Source organism: Macaca nemestrina, chromosome 1 (assembly GCF_043159975.1).
Source record: "Macaca nemestrina isolate mMacNem1 chromosome 1, mMacNem.hap1, whole genome shotgun sequence".
Lineage (NCBI taxonomy): Eukaryota > Metazoa > Chordata > Mammalia > Primates > Cercopithecidae > Macaca > Macaca nemestrina.
The window spans coordinates 159,555,918-159,570,179 of NC_092125.1; the positions used below are offsets into that span (position 1 = coordinate 159,555,918).

Sequence of the window (14,262 nt, forward strand, 5' to 3'; positions counted from 1 at the left end):
TTCACTATTTTGTCAGTAATTTATGCTGTTATAAAAATTCAGAAAATATGAACTATGAAAAGTAAATCAAACATTCTTATTACCTTCCTTGAAGACTGTAAGATTTTTGTATATTTACTTGTGATGGCTTTGCCCTGTTTGGTATATATATGAAGACAGGGAAAAGAGAGAGGAGAGAAGCAAGAGAGAACCCATATAATTATATATTTGAATCATAAAATATACAGAAATAGTATATATTAACCATAAGTCTGTTTAATACATACCAATGGTAGAAAATTTGAAAAATAAACTGTTAAAAAAGACCTAAAAATCCTTTGTAAAATTTGCAACCATTTTCAATAGTGATTTCATATATCTAGAAAGATAGGTGTCTCACCATAATTATGACATTGTTCACTAAATACGATGTAGCTAATACTATTCAAAATTTCTCTTTAATATTCTTGGTTATATACGTAAGTTTTTAAAACACTGTTGCTTTAAAAATTCCCTGATTTTATGTCTATGGTAAATTTCCAAAAATCACATATTTTACAACAGTGGTTACATAGTTGTGCTTCTATGCTGGGCTGCTAACAAATGATGATAGAAGTTTTCTCATTTTCTATAAAATAATAGCTGTCTTTTTAAATCCATGGCACAAGCTCTCACGTTTCTGATAATTAGAAGATAACTAATAAGCAAGTCATATTGGCATGTCTATTTATTCTCCAAAAAGAACAAAGGGACATACTGTGGGGTTGTAGAAAGCATGACCTAGGTTTACAGCAAGTTAGCTAATGTGTTACCCCAGTTTTCTGTTCTGTGTTTGGAAATAATACATATATTTTGGAGATTGACTTTACACAAAGTAAACATTTAATAAAGGTAAGCATGTAGTAGTGGAGGCAGAAGTCTTCTCTGTATAGCTATAGGAGGATTTGTCACCTACTTATGTGAGCTTTGAGAGGCATCATCAAAGAAAGTAAGCTTGATTGTGTGATATGTCTGGATATAAGTCATTTATTCAGTCCAAACATTAGTTGAGTGTTTGTAATCTTTATGCTCTCATTTTATCCGTTAAAAGTTTTATAGCTTTTATCACACGATAAGTAATCAATAATTTCCTTGACTATTTTATACCAACCTGTGAGCTTCTTTAAGGAAAATAATATTTTACTCATCTCTGTCTCTCTATTACTTTTGACTAAGGCAGGTATGCTATGCACAGTGTTTTTTTGTTGTTGTTTTTGTTGTTTCTGTTTTTAGCTCTTCTTTCCTATTTATGCCCTGTCCTAGTCAATCTTGTGATATTTACTGCCACTTACTGTTTATGTTTTGAAGAATTCAAAATCTGTATCTCTAGATTATGCCTCTAGATTTATATATCGCCTATGTTTTCAGAATGCATGCTACACGTCTCTACTTTGAAGGCCTAAAATATTTTTATGTCATACATTAAAATGGAGCTCGTTTTTATTATCTTACTGTTCTCCTTCCGTCCCACATTCAGCTTCTCTTTCTATATTCCCCAACACTCAGATTCATAGCCGTCTACATGGCTTCCCATATTGAAAATTTAGAAGATATCTTTTACTCCTTTCTCTTACCATGTCACATATTATTAAATTTTATGTCCTATAAATTTCATCTGCAGAAGGTCTCTAGGGTAGAGAATGGCTGACTTTTCACCAAATTCATTTTCTCTTTTTTCAGGGCACAACTAGTCGATATTTCCTAGCCTGCTTTTCAGTTAAATGAGGCGCACAACTGAGCTCTCACCAAAGGAATCCAGGTAAAGTGTTGGGCAGCCCTTCCATGTACTATTCCTCATGATTTTACCTCTACTTTGACCATCTTAGAAAACATGTTAAAGACAACTGAGCCACTAGATAGAAAGAACCTGGCCTCCTAAATCCCTGTTTGGAATGTGATAGAGAACACTTGTTTTGTGCTTTACATCATCCAAAAGAAAATTAAGTTATTTAAAGGGCTTTGCAACCACATCAGTTACATTGGGCCAGCATCTATGAGTGATTTAATCAGTAGAGAACTTGTTACCAAATTAAGAGTGCTACTATTGGCTGAGCGCGGTGGCTCATGCCTGTAATCCCAGCTCTTTGGGAGGCCGAGGCGGGCGGATCACGAGGTCAGGAGATCGAGACCATCCTGGCTAATACAGTGAAAACCCATTTCTACTAAAAATACAAAAAAAAAAAATTAGTTGGGCGTGGTGGCGGGCGCCTGTAGTCCCAGCTACTCGGGAGGCTGAGGCAGGAGAATGGCATGAACTTGGGAGGCGGAGCTTGCAGTGAGCCGAGGTCGCGCCATTGCACTCCAGCCTGGGCGACAGAGTGAGACTCTGTCTCAAAAAAAAAAAAAAAAAAAAAAAAAAGAGTGCTACTATCACAGAAACCCAACGTATCTGGTACTGGCTTTGTGGGTAGTAAGACAACCAATATTGAAGACAGAAATATGGAAACACAGGTCTACTGATACTATAGCCCATGTAGTTTTAAATGTTGTGGGTTCTGGGTGTTAGTCTCCTATACTGCCTTTAACTTCATTATACAGATCACTTATGTCTAAAAAAAATTTTTTTTTAGTTAAGTCTAGAAAGCAATATGTATATTATTGGTTAATTTGTTTTCCTACTCCTACCCTTTCAGCCAGCACGTTTTTTAAAGATTTCTTAGAATTCTGTTGCACTCTTTCATAGAGTAACTCTTGCCTTCAGTGTAAATTATAGACTTAAGCGAATGATTTTTTTAAATTTCACACACCCACACAGACACAGATCACACATATGTACAGACACATACATAGTAAAATAAAGTCTAAAGAACAATATAGTATTTCTACCTCAAATACTCTCTTTAGAAGCACTACCATATTTCTTGATTTGTTTCTGGTATTTATCTTCTACAGATTGAGCATCCCTTATCCAAATTGCTTGGGACCAGAATTGTTTCAGATTTCAGATTTTTTAGGAATATTTGCATATACATAATGAGGTACATTATGGATAGGACCAAAATCTAAACGTGAAATTCATTTATGTCTCATATACATTTGTACACATAGCTTGAATGTAATTTTATAAAACATTTTCAATAATTTTGCACCATGAAACAAAATTTTGACTGCATTTTTACTGTGACCCATCACATGAGGTCAGGTGTGGAATTTCCCACTTGTGTCATGTCAGGTATCAAAAAATTTTGGACTTTGGAACATTTTGATTCCAGATTTTCAGATTAGGGATGCTTGACCTGAAATAGCACATCCCATCCCATTCAAATTAGACGATTAGTGGTTCTTGAAAACCGTGATTATATGCCTTCTTCCTTGACTCCAGTTATTTTTTCACTATTGGCCGATATACTCCATATCACAAATGTCACCTGCATAATTTTTAATGAAATCTAATACCCCAACACTGTGATCCATAGAAATTTGGCTAATCCTTTCAATTAGATGTATTCTACACTTTCTTCTGAGTCACTATAATAATTTAAAATATTGTATTTCAATAATAATAGCAGCATTATTTTTGAAAAGTAGAAACTGTATTTAAATTTGTAAAATGAAAGTAATAGCCTATGACCCACAGATAACCACTGTTAACATTTTGGGTTCTTTTTCTAGGTTTAGGGGTATATGTATGTATGTGTGTTGTTCTGTTTACTGATCTTTCTCCTGCTTCTCTCCCAACTTCTCCACCCTACCCTGTCACTTTCTGGGTCACTGACACTTAAACAATTGTTGGCTGAGCTCTTCCTGTCTTTGTCTTCATCCATAATCCTATGGTAACTCTAACACATAAAACAAATGAGACATATGAGCACCACCCTATACATTCAAACATATACATTTTCTGACCAATTGTTTCGTTGTAATTAATATATCATAATGGATGAGTCTATACAGAGTGATTCAGCAGACTTCTAGCTAGCATAAGTAGCAGCAAACACATTCATACTGGGAAGAGATCACATTTTTATGCTGCAGATACAGGGTTTGAACTAGGATGCAGTAGCAGAAAGGGAGTAACCTATCTCCCTACCTTATTTTAGACAAGTGGGGTTTCTCGGTTTTATGAGGCAAACTATGAGTAGGCTTTGTGTGTTTTTAAGGAAGAAACTTGCTCATCATTCACAATGGGGACTAAAGGTATCAGACATTCCCTCCCCCTACCCTCAGCTACACTAAGGGCACCTGATTGATTATTTATTCTTGCCCGTGACTCTGGATCTTGAAGTATTGCTAAAACAGAGGTAATTTATAAATTATTCACTGCCATTGCAGCTCAGCATTCCAGGAGAAGCAGCTACTAGTTTCCTGTGGCAGTAGTACTGGAAGTTCTTCCAGATTCTTTCTGTGTTGAAACATCACTTTGTTTTGTGCTGCTGGATTTGCTAAGTTTCTGACCATACTTTAACCAGGGAATTTCTAGGCTTACTTTTCCCAGTAAGTGTCTGATTATCAATGGGAAACAGAGAGTTTATACAAAATAAAACTATGAAGGAGTATGGATAGAGCTCCAGCCATCCCTTGGGACATCTCCATATACTTCCACTTCTAGAGCTAAAGTTAATGGAAGGCTGCCCCAACACTTTACAAGCAAGGGCTTGTATTTCTCAGGAAAGAATATTTGGGTAAGCTTACCAGGTAAAGCCTTCTGTTATAGTGAATTGTTGACTGAAGGCAAAGGGTACCTTGAAGAGATGGTGGAGGTGGAAATTAATACATTTTAACTATGGTTTCATAAATGTATACAGAAATAAAGATCGCAACCTCTACTCATACTGCCTTCATGTTTCATCATGAATGTATTTGTATACTTTATATTTTTTCTTCCTCTCCATTTCTTCGATTCCATATAATATTAATGTAGTATCATAATAGAACTAGAGCACAATGGACATTGCACAGTGATCCTGGGCCCCAAGGTGAATGTAGTAACTAATGAGACTTTGAGTAATTTCCCTTAGGAAGTGGATGTATGCTTTTTTGGTTGTATAAAGAATACTTATATTAGGATTGAGCCACCTTATGGGAGTAGTGAGAAGTGTTAGTAACATAAGAAAAATGTAGATGTTTCTTTTGTTTATTTTTGTCTATAAATCATCTAACCGTTCTTTTTCTGGGAAATACCTTTGGCCTGTTTTGAGTTATTAACCATGTCTTAACAAAAATTTAGAGGAATCAAAAAATTTTCACTTCAACTCCTGGGATATAGAGCCAGTCGTTTGATGCTCATGTTAGTACTTCTAAAGTGATACCAGGACAAAAGGCAAGAAGTCACTTACAGTGGTGTTGAGTCCAAGAGTGGCAGCAGCAAATTTCCAGTGATAGCAGTGTCAAAGATGGCCATATATGTGGCATTGTCTACTGAGCGTCTGCTACCTTGCCTGCTTTGATATCTACCCATTTTCTGAGCTTGGTCCCAGATTTCTTCATTTAGATTCATGAGTTACCAACGATCCTTCCAGTGAGTATCTTTGTTGTTCTTACTAGCAATGGTCTCAGTCGCACACCAGAATAAGAAGAATTCCAATATATTTAGTTTGTCTCAGTAACTCTCACTTTACAAATGTAAGATAATTTTTTTTTTTTGAGATAGAGTCTCACTCTGTTACCCAGGCTGGAGTGCAATGGTATGGCCTTGGTTCACTGCAGCCTCCAACTTCTGCCTCCCGGGTTCAAGCTATTCTTCTCTCTCAGCCTCCCAAGTAGTTGGGACTACAGGCACACACCACCATGCCTGGCTAGTTTCTGGTATTTTTAGTAGAGACGGGGTTTCACTATATTGGCCAGACTGGTCTCAAACTCCTGACCTCGTGATCCACCTGCATAGGCCTCCCAAAGTGCTGGGATTACAGGCATGTGCCACACCTGGCTATAAGAGATCTTTTTAAAGCTCAAGAAGTAGGCTTTTTGTCTTAATCATCTGTCAAATGGATATAATATTTATCTATCATGAAAGTTTCAAACATAAATGAATGCAATATACCCAGAACAGTGCCTGGGCCATAGTAAGTATTAAATAAGTGTTTGCTGTTATTATTCATTATTTTCCATGCTGGGAATTTTCAGCTTTGGGGAAAACTGGAAGGGAATGCTTCAGAGGATGCTAATCAGAAGGCACAATAAATTGAAGTTCAGGCATGATACTTTGCCTGTACAGCCCTATGGCACTCATCTTACCCTATCTTTTGTTCCTGTCATTTGCCTATTTGTTTAATTGTCTCACTTACGTTATAAAGTCTTTACAGTCAGAAAATGTGTGTTACCATCTTTCTATTGACAACCTTCTCTAGCATTGTGCTACACATTGCAATGGTCCATAATAATCTTTCACAGATATCTTCCTTGGCTATGATGTAGTATGTAACAAAGTTGGAAAATTTTTTAGAGCCTACATTCAAAAAGAACAAAGAATCTCTTTATATATATTTTTACTTTTATTAGAAATATGTATATTGAAATGATTAAACAACTATTTGCTCTTTTCTATAGTTTCTTATCTGCCCCATTTGTCACCTTTATGGATTCCTTCTCTGCTAAATAGACACTTTCTCAGGCCATTCAAATCTTATCTAAATACATAAACATCCTCTCTTGTGTTTTACATATCAATTCTGTGAAATCAGACTTCCATTTCATCTTATGACCCTGTAATGAAAACATCTTCAACAAAATCACTAATAACCTCCTTCTTGCTTAGTCAAATCAACATCTTTTAGCCTGTATTTTGCTGGAATTTTCAGAAGCATTCGCTACTATTAATTTTGCCCTCTTTGACACATCTTTTTCCATCTCAATTTCCATGACACCACATGCTGCTCTTTATATCTTTTCTTACGCTTCTGACTTTTTTTCCTCCTGTTATTTTTTCCTTAAATGTTGGTGCTATCATGTTTGTAAACTAAATGTTTGTGTCTCCCTAAAAGTTGTATGTTGAAGCCTAATCCCTCAAGTGATCATATTTAAAGGTGGGACCTTTAGGAGATGATTAGGTCATACGGGCAGAGTCCTAATGAATGGGATTATTGCTCATAAAAGAGGCCCGAGAGAGTTCCCTCACCGCTTCTGCCATGTGAAGATACAGCAAGAAGACAGCCATCTATGAACCAGGAAGCAAGCCCTCACCAGACAATGAATCTGCCAGTGCCTTAATATTGGACTCCCAAGCCTCTAGGGATATGAGAAATAAATTTCTGTTATTCATATACCGCTAAGTCTATGGTATTTATAGCATCCTGAACAGACTACTGCATCATTCTCCCATATATAGCTTTATTCTCAATTTGCATGTTTCCTGGTTCACAGCATTCAAGGTCATGTTTTTTGACATTGCCCATAATTACATTGCCCATGTTCTAACAGGTCCTAACAGCATCTCTCCTGAGTTCCAGACATATTTCTAATCATCCACCGAACATGTTCACTTGGATAACCCACATGGCACTCAAACTCAACATGCTACAGACTAAAATCATAGATCTTCCCTTCCAGAACCTGTCCTGCAGGTCACCCTTAACATAATTCTCCACTGTATGTCTTATATAACCAAATCTTTTGCATCCTCTTATCTCATGGCTCTTAAAACTCTCCTCTGAATCTCCAATGACAATGTTTAGTTCTTGCTATTTCTTTCTTCAAATCTATTCTGCATATCCTGAAATGGAAATCAGCTCTTCGGTCATATCCCCACTGCAATAGGATAAAGTTAAAAACAACAAAAACAAAAACAAACAAACAAACAAACAAATAAAAAACCTTTCCACGTAGCAGGAAAGAAAAAAAAAATCTTAATGGCCTTGAAAGTTCCTACCTTTCCAGCTTCTCCTGCCATCAGAAGTCTCATGCCCCATGTTCCAGCTATCAGATTATTCAATTCCCTAATTCCTCTACCTCAAGTGCCCTTATGCTTTTGTCTGCTTAGAGAACTTCTGATTGATCTTCTAGAGTCAAGGGACATGCTCTGAAAGTCTATTATCCAGTGCTTCTGTGCATGCCTTTATTATATTATTGTATTATTATATTACGTATTACTTGACATTACAACAAATTGATTATATGCTGCTCCACACATTTGACTGTGGGTTCCCTGTATTTTAACTTGTTTATCCCCAGTGCTTAATAAAACAAGAAAGAGGGATATCTTTTAATTTCCAGTGTGTACTATTTAGCCCTTGGAATGACATCAAGAACAAATAATGCTCTTTAAATATTTTAATTGTTTGTACTAAAATTTTCTGTCCTATGTAGAGGTCAAAGATTGATAAATATATCTTATAGATTGACAAAATTGAGATACGAACATTCAGTGCCACTAAAATTTCAAGAAAAAACTCTAATTTGCTTCATTATTTGCATTGACTATCTAAACTATTCTGCTGAGGAATCAATTTTTAGGTTAAAAGCCCTATTTATAGTAATTTCAAAAACCTCCTATTTTCCCTTCTTTCCTACATTTAGAGAAAAAAAATACAAAGTTGAAAGCTGACTTTTTTAGAATTTTACTTCTAAAAATGTGGCTCTTCAGATAAAGAAGAAGAGTGATTATGAGAGTTAAATAAAGAATGAAGTACTTTATCATCGCTTTAGAAAGAGAATTTCTAACACGCTACCTGCATGTATAATTGTTAACCATACTTTTCCTGGCCACCCCTTTCGCCTCCTCCTGCCATCCTTCTAGCCAGAATGGATCCATATAAAAATGCCAGCCGCTCTCATGATTTACACAATAAAGTACTTTGGAGAAGAAGAAAGTCACCTGGTAATCATACAGATGCTGTTTTTTCATTTTGTTGTTGTTGTTGTTGTTCATTTGATAGGCTAGCTCCAAAAACTCATCAGCATAGGTGAATATGGTGTAGGTAATTTGCCTTAGAGTACACTATGTGGCCTCTGAGATGAGCTGGACCTTGTGAAAATGACTGACCTGTACAGTAGAAATCTTTAGACAGTGACCTGGTTCACCTGATATTGATATGTGGTAAAGGTCTCTATTACAAGGTGATCTTATTATGAAACAAACACATCATAAAATGTATTTTCCATGTGTGTTCAAAAGTCTGTGGGTGTGTATATGTGTTTCCATGTATATGTGAATATATAGGTGCCAGTCTCCATATGCAAATGAGAGCTATTGAAAATAACTCAAGCTCACAACATCAGTGGCTTGAGCACCCAGGCAAAGGAAACATCTTTTGGGCCCAGTAACCTAAAGAGGGAAATATGCATGGTCCTTGCCTAGGCCACAAGGGAAGAAGGTTTTTTTTTACTGTTTACTTTTGGAGAACTAGATAAATAACTGGTAAAACACAAAAATAAAGCCAAGTGCCAGGTAAATGTAGTAATGTAAAAGATCAGTTAGAGCTAAATCTAGGTTTTTATGGGGCCTGAAGCTTATTCAACCTGAGAGGATTCTCTTTTGGAAAAAATAATACGAAATTATCAAGTTAAGTATAGGGCCTTGGAAGGGGACCATAATATGAGGGGTACTGAAGGTTAAGTCTCATTATCTTCACTATAAATCTGCCTGTATAAACTGAGAATCTAAAAGTCTCTTCAAGATGAAGGAAATAATTCATGAGAAAGTGGATTGTCAGAGGTGTAAAACCTTCTTTTATCTTCTCATGAATAGAGGTTGTCACCAACCAGGCAAAAACTAAATGGTTACATTTGTATAATATGCAATACTTCTCAATTGATACACGTAGTTCCTAGAAGTCAAGAAATGTATGAATTGATATATTATAACCCCTACTCTTCATATCAACACTTCCTCTATCATTTCAGGATAATTCCATCATGTTTAACAGCCTGACACTGTCAGACAAGGGTAACAGACTCTACTGTCAGTGACTTAGCCCAGTTTAGTTCATTTCTCACTGATACTCCATGTCCAGAGTAACTAAGGAAGACAACACTGTTTTATAGCGTCAGTGTCTTACAGGTGGCCTATGATGCTGCTACGGCAAAGAAAGAACATGGTAGAAAGGAGAGGGCCCAACAGCCCTTAAGTGGTTTGGCTCCAAAGCAACAGGTCAAGTCTGCTCAGAGTGCTTGGCCAGAACTTTTCACATGGCTTCACCTAATACAAGAGCTTTTGGAAATGCTGAGGAGCAGATAAATGTTTTAGGGAGAAGGACAGCCAAGTTCATCTCTAATATAGAGAATATTTATGGAGGCATTATCTTTAACCAGCCATCACAAGGGAACTTCATTTCATACACACACACACACACACATACACACACACACACAGACACACATACACAGAACAGGTCCTCAAATAATATCGCTTCATTCAACAGAATTTCCTTATAAAATTGATGAGAAAAAAAATTTGATTCCTGGCTGGGGCCACTGTCTGTGGGGAGTTTGTAGGTTCTGCCCATGTATTTGTGAATTTTCTCCATTTTGGTGTCCTCTCACATCCCAAAGCTGTGCACATTAGGTGAATTGCCTGTCTTTATGGTCTCAGTTTGAGTGAGTGTGGATGTGTGTGTGCGTGCCCTTGAAAGGAATATTAGCTTGTCCAGGGTGGGTTCCCAGGATAGCCTCCAGCTACCCACTAGAATAAATGGGTTGGATAATGACTGAATGAATACAAATTATTATCAAATAAACATTTGTAAAGTATACAATAATCATGCAAATGTATAACAATAAATGACACGGTACAAAAGCACTCAGTGAGCTTGCCATATTTGTCATTGTTTTTGAACTGTGTGGTGATAGGAAGTGCTCTTCACAGTTTTCACTTTGCAAACATCTTGATTTAACCCACCACCACAAAGACCACCGTCATTCACTGATTCACCAAAATTGAGTAAATAATGATCTTACTTGTTTTAGTTAGTCTTTCTTATATGTATGTATTGCTCACTGTTATTTCAGTATTTAATATTAGAAGTCTTTTGTCTTTATTTAGAAGTTTGGTGATTTTTTTGTGACTAGAAATATGCCATAAGAACTTAACTATTTTTTAACAAATATATATTATTTATTTATTTTTGAAATGGAGTCTCACTCTGTCACCCAGGTTGGAGTGCAGTGACATGATCTCGGCTCACTGCATCCTCGGCCTCCCAGGTTTAAGCAATTCTCTGTCTCAGCCTCCCAAGTAGCTGGGATTACAGGCACCCACTACCACACCTGGCTAATTTTTTTTTTATGCTTTTAGTACAGATGGGGTTTCACCATCTTGGCCAGGCTGATCTTGAACTCCTGACCTCGTGATCCACCCACCTCAGCCTCCCAAAGTGCTGGGATTACAGGTGTAAGCCACCATGCCTGGCCTATTTTTTATTCTTTATTATTATACTTTAAGTTCTGGGGTACATGTGCACAATGTGCTGTTTTGTTACACAGGTATACATGGGCCATGTTGGTTTGCTGTACCCATCAACTTGTCATCTACATTAGATATTTCTCCTAATGCTGTCCCTTCCCAGCCTCACACCCATGACAGGCCCCAGTGTGTGATGCTTCCCTCCCTGTGTCCATGTGTCCTCATTGTTCAACTCCCACTTATGAGTAAGAATATGCAGTGTTTGTTTTTCTCTTCTTGTGTTACTCTGCTGAGAACGATGGTTTCCAGTTTCATCCATGTCCCTGCAAAGGACATGAACTCATCCTTTTTATGGCTGCATAGTATTCCATGGTGTACATCTGCCATGTTTTCTTCATCCAGTCTATCATTGATGGGCATATGGGTTGGTTTCAAGACTATGCTATTGTGTACAGTGCTGCAATAAACATATGTGTGCATGTATCTTTATAGTAGCATGACATATAATCCTTTGGGTATATACTCAGTAATAAGATTGCTGGGTCAAATGGTATTTCTGTTTCTAGATCCTTTCACCACACTGTCTTCCACAATGGTTGAACTTTCTCACCAACAGTGTAAAAGTGTTGTTATTTCTCCACATCCTCTCCAGCATCTGTTGTTTCCTGACTTTAATGATCACCATTCTAACTGGCATGAGATGGTATCTCATTGTGGTTTTGATTTGCATTTCTCTAATGACCAGTGATGATAAGCATTTTTTCATAAGTTTGTTGGCTGCATAAATGTCTTCTTTAGAGAAGTGTGTTTTCATATCCTTTGCCCATTTTTTATGGGGTTGTTTTTTTCTTGTAAATGTGTTCAAGTTCTTTGTAGATTCTGGATATTAGCCCTTTGTTAGATGGATAGATTGTAAAAACTTTATCCCAATGTGTAGGTTGCCTGTTAGCTCTGCTGATAGTTTCTTTTGCTGTGCAGAAGCCCTTAGTTTAATTAGATCCCATTTGTCTATTTTGGCTTTTGTTGCCATTGCTTTTGGTGTTTTAGTCATGAAGTCTTTGCCCATGCCTATGTCCTGAATGGTACTGCCTAATTTTTTTTCTAGGGTTTTAATGGTTTTAGGTCTTAGATTTAAGTCTTTAATCCATCTTGAGTTAAATTTTGTATAAGCTGTAAGGAAAGGATCCAGTTTCAACTTTCTTCATGTGGCTAGCCAGTTTTCCAAGCACCCGTTTATTAACTAGGGAATCCTTTCCCCATTTCTTCTTTTTGTCAGGTTTGTTGAAGATCAGATGGTTGTAAATGTGTGGTGTTATTTCTGAGGCCTCTGATCTGTTCCATTGGTCTATGTATCTGTTTCAGTACCAGTATCACATTGTTTTGATAACTGTTGACTTGAAGTATAGTTTGAAGTCAGGTAGCATGATGTCTCCAGCTTTGTTCTTTTTGCTTAGGATTTTCTTGGCTATGTGGGCTCTTTTTTTGTTCCATATGAAATTTAAAGTAGTTCTTTCCAATTCTGTGAAGAACATCCATGGTAGCTTGATAGGGATAGCACTGAATCTATAAATTACTTTGGGCAGTATTGCCATTTTCATGATATTTACCCTTCCTATCCATGAGCATGGAATGTTTTTCCCTTTGTTTGTGCCCTCTCTTATTTCCTTGAGCAGTGTTTTGTAGTTCTCCTTGAAGAGGTTCTTCACATTCCTTGTAGGTTGGATTCCTAGGTATTTTATTCTCTTTGTAGCAGTTGTGAATGGGAGTTACTCATGATTTGGCTCTCTGTCTGTTATTGGTGTATAGGAATACTTGTGATTTTTGCACATTGATTTTGTATCCTGAGACTGTGCTGAAGTTGCTTATCAGCTTAAGAAGATTTTAGGCTCAGATGATGGGGTTTTCTAAATATACAATCATGTCATCTGCAAACAGAGACAATTTGACTTCCTGTTTTCCTAATTGATTACCCTTTATTTCTTTCTCTTGCCTGATTGTCCTGGCCAGAACTCCCGATACTATGTTGAATAGGAATGGTGAGAGAAGGTATCCTTGAAAACCAGTATGCCAGTTTTCAAAGGGAATGCTTCCAGTTTTTGACCATTCAGTATGATATTGACTGTGGGTTTGTCATAAATAGCTTTTATTATTTTGAGATACATTCCATCAATACCTTGTTTATTGAGAGTTTTTAGCATGAAAGGCTGTTGAATTTTGTTGAAGGCCTTTTCTTCATCTACTGAGATAATCATGTGGTTTTTGTCATTGGTTCTGTTTATGTGATGGATTGCATTTATTGATTTGCATATGTTAAACCAGCCTTTTATCCCAGGGATGAAGACAACTTGATCATGGTGGATAAGCTTTTTGATGTGCTGCAGGATTCAGTTTGCCAGTATTTTATTGAGGATTTTTGCATTGGTATTCATCAGGGATATTGACCTAAAATTTTCTTTTTTTTTACTGTGTCTCTGCCAGGTTTTGGTATCAGGATGATACTTGCCTCATAAAATGAGTTAGGAAGGATTCCCCTTTTTCTATTGATTGGAATAGTTTCAGAAGGAATGGTCCCATTTCCTCTTTGTACCACTAGTAGAATTCAGCCGTGAATCCCTCTTGTCTTGGACATTTTTTGGTTGGTAGCCTATTAATTATTGCCTAAATTTCAGAACCTGTTATTGGTCTATTCAGAGATTTAACTTCTTCCTGGTTTAGTCTGGGGAGGGTGTAGGGGCCCAGGAATTTATCCATTTCTCCTAGATTTTCTAGTTTATTTACATAGAGGTGTTTATAGTATTGTGTCTGGAATTTATTCCTTCCAGCGGGTTATTGGTCTTGCTGACTTCAAGAATGAAGCTGCGGACCCTTGTGGTGAGTGTTACAGTTCTTAAAGATGGTGTGTCCAGAGTTTGTTCCTTCCAATGTTCAAGTGTGTCCCGAGTTTATTCCTTCAAGTGGGTTCATGGTCT

General features: G+C 36.9%; 1 long non-coding RNA gene across 2 annotated transcripts in view; it reads left to right on the top strand.

The window, feature by feature from the left end:
- The first annotated feature begins 1,637 nt into the window (after nt 1-1,637).
- Nucleotides 1,638-14,262, top strand: part of LOC105482645 (uncharacterized) — a 180,122-nt gene continuing 167,497 nt past the window's right edge. For both annotated transcript variants that reach the window (XR_011609221.1, XR_987739.2), the window contains exon 1: nt 1,638-1,777. This is a non-coding gene — a long non-coding RNA (uncharacterized lncRNA). The remainder of the gene's footprint in view (nt 1,778-14,262) is intronic.